At 40.1% G+C, this 12,481-nt stretch overlaps 1 protein-coding gene across 5 annotated transcripts in view; it reads right to left on the bottom strand.

The window, feature by feature from the left end:
* The window catches only part of LOC111967740 (pleckstrin homology domain-containing family A member 1), a 32,370-nt gene extending 22,259 nt beyond the window's left edge, over window positions 1-10,111 (bottom strand). For 4 of the 5 annotated variants that reach the window (XM_023993054.2, XM_023993058.2, XM_023993057.2 and 1 more), the window contains exon 1: window positions 10,006-10,111. The gene's annotated coding sequence lies outside the window, so the exon portion shown is untranslated. The remainder of the gene's footprint in view (window positions 1-10,005) is intronic. The other variant, XM_023993056.2, reaches the window with a different exon arrangement.
* Between the last annotated feature and the right edge of the window lie 2,370 nt (window positions 10,112-12,481).

Below are 12,481 nucleotides of genomic sequence, written 5' to 3' on the forward strand. Positions count from 1 at the left end.
TCACTGCATTCCCTGGGCCATACGCTCAGGCTGCTTTCTGAAAKCGCCACCCAATTCTGTAGATGGTGCTCTACTTTTGACCAGGYGCTCTGGTCAAAAAGTAGAGCACTTTAGAGAATAGAGTGCCATTACGAATGTGCCCTCTGCCTGGACGGGTCCCGCACTAAGTTACTAGACTGGGTGCTCTTTTCATATCTAACTTGTGTACTGTAGGCCTAGTGTAACAAGTTGGATGTGCTTTCAGTCATTCAGCCTAATTACAGTGTGTTTGGAATGCAACAAAAATATCTGTCTAATGGGGTCACACAAGGAAGATAAACAGTGTTTGCATACCAACCAGAGATAATGAGAGAGGGGGAGGAGAGAGGGAGAAAGAGGGGGGTGGAGAGAGAAAGAGCGAGCAAGAGAAAGATAGATACACCACTGTTTTGTTGTACACCAGCTTCCAAAGAAGGCGAAACCGTCAAATGAAAACCAACACTGTATGCTACCTGTGTTAGCTGTGGAAAGACATTCCTGGAAACTAACTGTCAAAATATGAGACAATTGAAGACTTCAATTAACTATCTAAACTGAAGACCATAATAAGTGGACAAGCTGAAATCAGGTGTCAGTGCTGCGCTGGAACTAAATCAAGACCACCTTGCCACCTGGCTGCAGACCTATGTCCAGAGCGACACACAGAGCAGAGCAGGGGCCCTCCTGGGGCCAAAGTACCAGGACCTCAGAATAGCTCCCTCCCTCTCCATCTGCTTCTCTCCTCCCTCTGACTTTATCCCTTACTTACTCTCTCTCTTTGCAGTTTTCCCTTCTCTTCTCGCCCTCTCTCTCTCTGTATGTGTACAGCTGTGACTTAGTCCTAGCCTCCCAGATCTCATGGTTGCCTGAACACACACACACCCTCCAGGGAATTGGGTTTTTGGTATTATTTTTAGGACCAGAAAACAGAGAGTGAAAAAGCGAGTAAAAGAAAAGAGAACCTGAATGTGGCCGAGCTGACGTTCAACCTTTTTATATAGTCGACCACACATGCAAGCTGCCACACACACACACACATCTTTGACTCATGTCCTTGTTTCCACTGCGAGTGTACAAGGCCCTGAACTCAACCGCTCTGTAACCAATACCTATCAACACACGCCCTCCTACATTATGTTATATGCTTACTTTCGCGTATCACTGATAGGGGACAGTATATGGGACATATAGAACAGCGCAATGAAAAGGTGTGGTTTGGGGTTTTCGGTTATTCAAACAGTCATGGTGTGTTTTTTGGGCAAACAAACGAGCAATGTACAGGTATGAAGTACGAAGAAATTGACTTTGCCTGAAATACACTTCACTCCCGTCAGTGTTCAATTGATTGGTGTAATAACATGGTTAGGCCTATTATAGCTAATATTATTATAGTAAACATGTGGAGTTTTTTTTCTAGACAATTGGCCTTTATTGGTTTTGGCCACATCAACCACGTGCTCACACCACTGATTCACACTCCCAATGTGTTATTTCCTTTTTAAAAGATTTTATTTATGATAACGGATTTTTTTAATAATACAAAATATACACATCCAAATGATAACAATACAGATGCATACAAACACGCACAACATCAGCCCTGCCCGGACCCTGTATGCACAACATCAGCCCTGCCCGGACCCACCTGCTCACACCCCCATCTCCAGCGCCCGTATCACTCTCCACCACATGGCCTCAAACGGCACCATCAGTTTCTCTCCGTCGCCCACGCACTTTCAGCATTTAGATAATAAAGAATTTGACCTTTCCATTGTGTCAACGCTGGAGGATTGGTTGATTTACAGTTAAAAGTCAAAATGATTTGAAGACGATTGACGAGAAAAGTATCGTCCAACCCGTCGGGTATCTCACTGCACCCTCATATGCCATGTCTTGAAATATGCAGACAGACGGATTAAAAAGTACATTTACATTGTAATACTTCAATGTGTTATTTRCATTTCCTGTCACTTCACTGAATACAATCATCTGCTTAGCTGACTGTACAGTATATGAAGACCTACTGCCACATTAGGAAAGGTTGAAATTCCTCTGGCGTAGGTGTTCTCAGCCAGTGTGCTATGTAGGCCTATATGAAAAGGACGCAAATGACATGGTTCCATTGCATTCAGCTCCAGACAAATGGTAGATATGTTAATGTTTCAGAATGATATAGGCTGGCTACACACATAGGCACAGGTGCAAAGATCCTCCTTGTCMTGGTTGATTACACACATTGTATGAATGTGTGTTTGTTTTTCACTTTCTTCAGGCCGAGCAACTTTAAAATGTCTCCCATTTGTCTTCAGAATGATGAGATGGTCTTTCAAATGTATGACATCTATTTCCCTATAAAACCCCAAACCATAACAGTGGTGTGACTACTGTTACAGCATTGCCCACTTGTGCTGGCTGGTATTCAAACAGCTGTTTAGTGGTTGAAGGGCGCAGCCTCAACCTTGTTACAGTGGATTTGTGGGAGTATCGCCTCGCCTGAAGTATGCATCACTATTTCCATCAGACATAGCGGCACAGCACACTTGGCCTGTGTACCAAATGGCAACCTACTCCCTAAATGGGTGATTCTAAAGAAGTGCTGCAAATTGCAGTCCCAACTCCAAAAAAAGGTTTTTAAAAACAGTTAAGTCTCCAAACTTAGGACATTTATTCACATGATATTATGCTATAATTTAATCCAAGGCAATAAGAAACATTTTTTTATTAATGTAGTACAAATGTATTGTTTATACAGCTATTTTTATTTAGAGGTGCTGTCCCAAACTCTGACTCCCAAACTTCATGTTTGAAAATAAAGAATTTACTGATTTTTGTATATTTTTAATTCAATAAAACATCTTGAGTTGTTCTAATATTCCTATCAATGTGTCCCCTATATTAATTTAGCGGGACGCCACTGCTAAATCTTTGCCGCCACTCCAAAATATATGATAAAAAAAAAAAAAGGGATGGTAAAACATTTTCAGTGTAAACTTAAACGACTAAAACCAGATAAAGTATGTAGAAAAGATAATGGACCTATATACTTATAAAATCAGCTTTGAGAACTAACAACAACCATAAAAAAAGAGACAGGGATAATCTAACATAAAAAAAAATMGCATTGATTTTGTTATAATGTTTGAGTTACTCAGATCGCATAAGAACACGGCATTATCCCRGGCAAAATGTGTAGAATTGCAGGAAAGCTTTAAAACGACAAATGTACTCTCAGCTCCATGACAGAATGTCTAGAAATGTTCTCAGTCCCATGCCAAAATGTGTACAATTGCAGGACATTAGCTTTTAAAAAACTCAATCTGAGGAGAGGAGGGCTGCAGCATTGGCCACGCCCACTACCTCGCCACCCACGCTAACTTTACCAACTATGCAAAAAAATATCCTAGGGGAAACACTGAGTATTATTACATTGAAAGATACTGATCTAACTTGTAATTTTTTACACTTTTTTCAACATCTTTCTCTAAAAAAAAGCTGGCCCACCTTTTGTGGTCACTACCGAAACACATACAGTTGAAGTCGGAAGTTTACATACACCTTAGCCAAATACATTAAACTCAGTTTAACAATTCCTGACATTTAATCCTAGTAAAAAATCCCTGTCTTAGGTCAGTTAGGATCACCACTTTATTTTAAGAATGCAAAATGTCAGAATAACAGTAGAGAGAATGATTTATTTCAGCTTTTATTTCTTTCATCACATTCCCAGTGGGTCAGAAGTTTACATACACGCAATTAGTATTTGGTAGGCATTGCCTTTAAATTGTTTAACTTGGGTCAAACGTTTTGGGTAGCCTTCCACAAGCTTCCCACAATAAGTTGGGTGAATTTTGGCCCATTCCTCCTGACAGAGCTGGTGTAACTGAGTCAGGTTTGTAGGCCTCCTTGCTCGCAATGCTTTTCCAGTTCTGCCCACAAATTTTCTATGGGATTGAGGTCAGGGCTTTGTGATGGCCACTCCAATACCGAGACTTTTGTTGCCCTTAAGCCATTTTGCCACAACTTTGGAAGTATGCTTGGGGTCATTGTCCATTTAGAAGACCCATTTGCACCCAAGCTTTAACTTCCTGACTGATGTCTTGAAATGTTGCTTCAATATATCCACATAATTTTGCATTCTTAATGATTCCATCTATTTTGTGAAGTGCACCAGTCCCTCCTGCAGCAAAGCACCCCCACAACATGATGCTGCCACCCCATGCTTCATGGTTGGGATGGTGTTCTTCGGCTTGCAAGCATCCCCCTTTTTCCTCCGAACATAACGATGGTTATTATTGCCAAACAGTTCTATTTCTGTTTCTTCAGACCAGAGGACATTCCTCCAAAAAGTACAAACTTTGTCCCCATGTGCACTTGCAAACCGTAGTCTGGCTTTTTTAATGGCGGTTTTGGAGCAGTGACTTCCTCCTTGCTGAGCGGCCTTTCAGGTTATGTCGATATAGGACTCGTTTTTACTGTGGATATAGATATTTGTACCTGTTTCCTTCAGCATCTTCACAAGGTCCTTTGCTGTTGTTCTGAGATTGATTTGCACTTTTCGCACCAAAGTACGTTKATCTCTAGGAGACAGAATGCATCTCCTTCCTGAGCGGTATGACGGCTGCGTTGTCCCATGGTATTTATACTTGCATACAATTGTTTGTACAGATGAACATGGTACCTTCAGGCATTTGGAAATTGCTCCCAAGGATGAACCAGACTTTTGGAGGTCTACAATTGTTTTTCTGAGGTCTTGGCTGATTTCTTTAGATGTTCCAATGATGTCAAGCAAAGAGGCACTGAYTTTGAAAGTAGGCCTTGAAATACATCCACAGGTACACCTCCAATTGACTCAAATTATGTCAATTAGCCTATCAGAACTTATAAAGTCATTGCAACATTTTCTAGAATTTTTCAAGCTGTTTAAAGCCACAGTCAACTTAGTGTATGTAAACTTCTGACCCACTGGAATTGTGATACAGAGATTATTTCACTTATAATTCAGTCTGGAAACAATTGTTGGAATAATTACTTGTGTCACGCACAAAGTAGATGTCCAAACCGACTTGCCAAAACTATAGTTTGTCAACAAGTAATTTGTGGAGTGGTTGAAAAACGAGTTTCAATGACTCCAACCTAAGTGTATGTAAACTTCCGACTTCAACTGTACATACAAATATTGTAGAATGAATGTTCCTTAAGCCACACCCCTACAAATATCTCCATGTGATGGGATTGCACACCACTCCAGCATGGCCACATGGTGAGTAGTCTGTCTGCAAACATTTAGGAGAATATGAGTACGCAAGTTGGTATATCTTCATGTATTTTTCGAACTACCGTTTTGGGATTTAAATATATGTTTCCTAGGACATACATCTGTCCAAATTAAAGATAGCCAGCCATATGTTAGCTATGGGGGATTCTTTAAAGTCCCCCCGAAAGAATTTTTTTTTGTCCAAACCAGAACGGTCAAAATTGAAACAATAGACACCATAGAAATATATATAGGTCTCATCTTTGTATCTGTGCCATTATGGCGTCTGTGACAGGAAGTTGCATGCGCCAAGCTCTACCAACTGAGCTACAGAGGACCACCATGTGCGTTGTGGACAAGTGCACACTATAGGAAAAAGTGTAGACTATTGAGATGCATAGCCAGCAAGGGGGCTCAAACCCTCCAAGAGCCCAAATAATGGCCAAAACATAGACATCTATAATGTACTGTACAGTAATGCAGCAGTTCTCACCTGATCGGTCACAACCCACATTTTTGAATGGTATTTGAGTGGCTAGCGGGTGTCTAAAAAATAAATGTTCATGAAAAAAATACTCTAGTCTGAACTGAACTGACTAAAACCAGGTAGAAAGTGTTAATAAATTATAATTTATATAATTTATTTTATTTTAAAATAACTTCATCCCTGAATTTTTTTTATTTAATACCAGTATTTTCAATGTAGAGCTATTAACGCTATTTAGCAGATGTAGTTGATCTTGTGGTCTCAAACCAGTGAGCTTCTTAATATTCTTAAATCAAGAATATGGGCAAAATMTAATTATAAACAATGGAAAAGGTGGGAATGTTGTTCCCTTGTCATTATTGTCACATTTACTATCAATATAGCACTAAAAATTGTTTTCCAGATTGCATTTTGGCCTATTTTTTTCATGCGAATATTGGGTTGTGACAGAAAACCTGGTTCAATTTGGGTCCCGATACAAAACCAGTTGAGAACCACTGCTGTAATGTACTCTACTGTACTGTACCCTAATGTACAGTACTCAAGTTTACTCTACTTGAGTTTCTTACAATTGAAGACAGGGSCAATGTACTCTTGATCAAGGCCAATGGACAACAACAACAACAACTCGGTCTTTAACTTGTCATGGTCTCAACATACTGGGTCTGGATCTTGGTGCCAATGTCCTGGTATAGATATTGGTCTTGGCTCCTGGAAATTACCTTTGGTTTGTAAACCAAAGACTAAGGCAACCCAATTTGAAGACAATGCTTTCTTATCATTGGCTGATCACTCCCAACCCATAGGAATTCCCACCCAGTTGACTACTTTTAAACAGTGGAAGCCCTCAATGGCAATGTCTATACTAAAACAAGTTATATCCATCTACAGTCCTTCATTTCTCTGTGATTGACACCGAAATGCCTGTTATTCTGCCAAATAAAGATAGGTAAAGTGATAATTGAAACATCTAACCACATCATTAATTAGATGCATAATTCATTCAATCATTTAAGTTTCCGATTCATACAATCAACATTGAACATTTTTACAGAGAACAGGAGATAATATCTATAKATTAAATGTAAAGGTTTTGAAAATGAGGTTAAAAATAATGTCTTTACTATGTTGTCAATGTGGTATGCAAATAACATCTCTAAAATTAATTTGTAATATGAGCTTAATCAAAATTATCACCACGGTGCATGATTCTCCCTTTATTGCAACTTTTTCACTCTGTTTATGCAGTGACAAATTTAGTGGTGTTAAAGAATTCAGGTAAATATTTCAAATAAAGTGTGCCAGTAGTATATACAGTGCCTTGCAAAAGTATTCATCCCCCTTGCTATTTTTCCTATTTCGTTACATTACAACCTGTAATTTAAATGGATTTTTATTTGGATTTCATGTAATGGACATACACAAAATAGTCCAAATTGGTGAAATGAAAAAAAAATTATGCACATGTATTCACCCCCCCTGCTATGAAGCCCCTAAGTAAGATCTGATGTAACCAATTACCTTCCCTGAAGGAGCTGCCAAGCGCCACAGCGGGCATTGGAGTGTCTGTCCATAGGACCACTTTAAGCCATACACTCCACAGAGRTGAGCTTTACGTTAGAGCGGACAGAAAAAAGCCCTTGCTTAAAGAACAAAATAAGCAAACACGTTTGGTGTTCGCCAAAAGGCATGTGGGAGACTACCAAAACATATGGAAGAAGGTACTCAGATTAGACTAAAATTMAGCTTTTTGGCCATCAAGGAAAACGCTATGTCTGGTGCAATCKCAACATCACCTCGAGAACACCATCCTGTGGGGATGTTTTTCCCCATCGGCAGGGACTGGGAAACTGGTCAGAATTGAATAAATGATGGATGGCGCTAATTACAGGGAAATTCTTGCGGGAAACCTGTTTCAGTCTTCCAGAGATTTGAGACTGGAACGGAGGTTCACCTTCCAGCAGGACAATGACCCTAAGCATACTGCTAAAGCAACACTCGAGTGGTTTAAGGGGAAACATTTACATGTCTTGTAATGGCCTAGTGAAAGTCCAGACCTCAATCCAATTGAGAATCTGTGGTATGACTTAAAGATTGCGTACACCAGCGGAACCCATCCAACTTGAAGGAGCTGGAGAAGTTTTGCCTTGAAGAATGGGCAAAAATCCCTGTGGCTAGATGTGCCAAGCTTATGGAGACATACCCCAAGAGACTTGCAGCTGTAATTGCTGCAAAAGGTGGTGCTACAAAGTATTCACTTTGGGGGGGTGAATAGTTATGCACGCTCATGTTCTGTTTTTCTGTCTTATTTCTTGTTTGTTTCACAATTAAAAATATTTTGCATCTTCAAAGTGGTAGGCATGTTGTGTAAATGAAATGATACGAACCCCCCCAAAAATCTTTCTTAATTCCAGGTTGTAAAGCAACAAAATAGGAAAAATGCCAAGGGAATAATTTCGCAAGTCACTGTATTGTACAGGTGTTTCTACCTGAGATATGCTGGAAGGCATGTGCGCTGAAAGTTTGGGAAAAATGGGATACAAATGAGCTTTTTTTTTTACCACCAATTTGCACCACTTCTGTAGAATGACCCATATACAGATGTAGGATCTTAATTTGATTACCCTGTAGTGCTAAGCGATTAGTGCTTTTTGGAGGTCATTATGGTTTTGGTTCGATTATTTAAAAAATAATKGTTTTTTCCATTTCGGTTTCGATTATATTGGTTGAATGCTATAACACAGAATAAAACAATGAATAAAAGTCCCATGATGGTAGTGACTTCCCATTACTGCTTATCACTTATTAACCATATATATTCACATTACTTTACAAAAATATTTCAGTTGTGAATATTACATTGGTTTTATTTGATGACTATTATTTAATTCATCTCATCTCTATAGAGCTGCTGTCTATGCTGTCTAACAAAATCCCTATTTTGTAGTTCTTCAAAGTAAATAAGGCATACTTTTATGACTGCTGAATATCAACTATTGAATCACTTGGATCATGTACTGTATTTTCAAGTAGAGTTACCTCGAAGCTACACCTGCTCTCTATATCCCTCACGATTATGCATTCTTGGACAGTACAGTGAAGCACAGTATAGTACAGTAAAGAAAAGTACAGTAGAGTGCAGTACAGTATAATGTACTGAACTCTACTGTGATGTGCTGTATTGTGCCATACTGTGATGTCTAGACTTGTAAAATATTGACGTCTATGATTGGTTCAGATTTGGTCTTTTACTGAGCGACCCAAATTTAGTCTTGTTTGGGGGCGGAGCTCATTAGAATAATAGCCAATGTGTAGAATAATACCCATATATGCAAAGGGTGATATTGCATATTTCTACCTTTGTGTACCTATTCAGGATGCATCACCTCGTAGAGAATGACGTTCATATCCATAATTAATAATTTATGTTATGTACAGAAAGGGGGACCTATGATTTAATTCCGTTACTGGGTGTAAATCCACGTCACTGACAGTGTAGTTCAATAACCAAAATAGATTTTCTCAAAGTCAAGGTGTCATGTCATAGCTGACACCGCATTCTTTCTGCAGACATCTTTGAATCTTAATTCTGAGCAGATAATTAGCCGTTTTTGGAAAACGTGAGGGAGATTTTACCGTAATACTGTTCCCAAACGTTGCATCTGCACAGTTCTCCAAGTAAATGTGTTTTTGTGAAAATGCATGTGTACATTGTTCCAACGTAGTCCTTGTGCATAGAGTTGTATGATTTGTTACACTTTGAAATCAATGGTTTTTGTTTGGCATACAGTTTAAAGTGAAACATCTGAGAGTCTCAGCGTAATTCCGTTCTCGTGGAATCAAGTAGATCAAGTTTAGCGGGTTGTTTTTGAATTTGATAGATTTATAGGCTACTGTTACGTAGCAGTTTGTATGAACAACAATAACAGACAGTGACACATTGAGGACAGTTCAGCATTCCACACAACCATAATACTTCCCCTGATATGACGAGAAACACATAGGCCTAAATATCATGTGCGACCGTAACATTGTATAAAGTAACTTTGATTCTAACAATGTACTGATACACAGTATCAAAAAGTGTAACATCGAATGAAGTCGGCTACTGTAAAATTGGCTATGTAGGCTATATTTACATTCAGGGTGCGTGCAATGTCCCTCGAGCTCTACGTGTTCATGCGAAGCTACGTTATATCCTAACATCGAATGCTAACACAATAAAGAACCTTTCAGGAATACTTACATATTTCTGTTCTTTCGGAATGCTATTTTCAGCTTGAGAGATCTTTTTGGATGAACCGAAAGGAGTTTCAGCACATCTCTCCACCACGTATATTTCATCTATGTGAAGCTAGCCACAATAAGGATAAGACACAATAGAGGAATTTGCGGTTCGCCTTCAAAATAAAATCCCCCCATTGAAAGTGATTCAAACGGATGCAAATAGTGGAATCGTGCCATATTTGCAATAGATAATGCTAAACAAGGTTTGAATGTTGTTATATAAATGCAACAAAAGACAACTAATTTAACACAAAAAAATCGCACTGTGGATGTATTAGACTTTAGAATTGCATTGGGGCGTGCGTATATGCTTATATGCACTGTACAGCATAACCTATGGATGTTGCACCCATGGAATGGGTTATCAGCCTACTCGGTGACTCTCACAGAACACAACTATGTAGAGTTTACACAAATATTAGCATCTTAGCTCTTATTAGAGAGCTTATTAGGGAACTTTAACTGTGGGAAATCAGCTCACTACACAGCCTATTGTGTGTATTGAACATACGTATTGGACTGTACAGCCTAAACTAGYGATTGTGCACCCATGAAATGGGGTATCAGCCTACTCGGTGACACCCACAGAACACAACTATGAAGGGTTTTCACAAATATTTGCGTCGTAGCACATATTGCTGGACTTTGAAATCAGTGTGAAATGAGCAGCATTAAGTCACCAGTCAACCTACTATGTACTAAACATTCATATTGCATATTTTGTTGAATTGTTGAATTTATATAAGATCATAATGTTTAACATTATCTAGCCCAAAAATGGCATGATTCCGCTATTTGTATCATTTTGAAATTACTTTCAATGGAGGACTTTTATTCCCTATTGTGGCTAGCTTCACACAGGTGTATATTTCCTTCCTATCCCAACGTTTTGGGAATAGGTGGAGGGTGGAGGGCAGGCAGGTGGGGCGTGTAGAGGAGCTTACAGTTTTTATGGTTAGTGTAGGCTAGCATTAATATTTCTTTATACAGCAGACCAACCTTTATTTCAGGGTGTATCACAACCGGCCATGTTTGGGAGTCCCATAGGTGTAGGCCGTCATTGTAAATAAGAATTTGTTCTGAACTGACCTGCCTAGTTAAATAAAGGTTACATTTAAAAAATACAAACTTTATGAGGCCACATATTCAATTTCCCCACCTTAGTTCATATGCTTCAAACGTATAACGAGACAGATTAATTCAAACCTATCATACTTTTGCCTATTATGTTCCCTTCTATTCTATTTAATTTGGTTTCTGTCTATTCTATTCTACTCCCTTCGGATCCTTCTATTCTACTCTGCTCTCTGAAAAGCCACTAAGGTCCTTTGCCAGCAGAATTCAAACCTATCAAAGACTTTTATATCCCCTCTAACTCACCAAAATAAAAATATTTCACATAGCCTCCCAGTAAAAAAGGATGCATGCTTCAAATCAAATCAAATGTTATCAGTCGCATACACATATTTAGCAGATYTTATTGTGGGTGTAGCGAAATGCTTGTGTTCCTACCTCCTACCTACCACAAGCATTGTGTTCCATGACTATGTACATAGGGCAGCAGCCTCTAAGGTGCATGGTAGAGTAACCAGGTGGTGGCCGCCTAGTCACAGTGACTAAAGTTCAGGGCAGGGTACTGGGCGGGGGGCGGCTAGTGGTGACTATCTAACAGTCTGATGGCATTGAGATAGAAGCTTTTTTTAAGTCTTTCGTCCCAGCTTTGATGCACCTGTACTGACCTCGCCTTCTGGATGGAGGTGGGGTGAACAGGCCATGGCTCAGGTCCTTGATGATCTTCTTGGCCTTCCTGTGACACCCGAGTGCTGTAGATGTCCTGGAGGGCAGGCAGTGTGCCCCCAGTGATTCGTTGGGCCGACCACACCACCCRCTGGAGAGCCCTGCGGTTGTGGATGGTGCAGTTGCTGTACTTGGCGGTGGTACAGCCCGACAGCATGCTCTCAATGGTGCATCTGTAAAAGTCTGAGGGTCTTATGGGCCAAGCTGCATTTCTTCTGCCTGAGGTTGAAAAGGCACTGTTGCGCTTTCTTCACCACACTGTCCGTGTGCGTGGACCATTTCAGATTGACAGTGATGTGTACACCGAGGAACTTGAAGCTTTTCACCTTCTCCAGAGCGGCCCCGTCGATGGGGATGTGCTCCCGCTGCTGTCTCCTGAGGTCCACAATCAGCTCCTTCATTTTGTTGATGTTGAAGGAGAGGTTATTTTCCTGGCACCACCCCTCCAGGGCCCTCACCTCCTCCCTGTAGMCTGTCTCGTTGTTGTTGGTAATCAGGCCTACCACTGTTGTGTTGTCTGCAAACTTGTTGATTGAGTTGGAGACGTGCTTGGCCACGCAGTCAAGTGTGAACAGGGAGCACAGGAGGCGGCTGAGCACGCACTTTTGTGGGGCCCCCATGCTGAGYATCAGTGTAGT

The sequence above is a fragment of the Salvelinus sp. IW2-2015 genome, linkage group LG8 (assembly GCF_002910315.2).
Source record: "Salvelinus sp. IW2-2015 linkage group LG8, ASM291031v2, whole genome shotgun sequence".
NCBI classification, from domain to species: Eukaryota; Metazoa; Chordata; class Actinopteri; order Salmoniformes; family Salmonidae; genus Salvelinus; species Salvelinus sp. IW2-2015.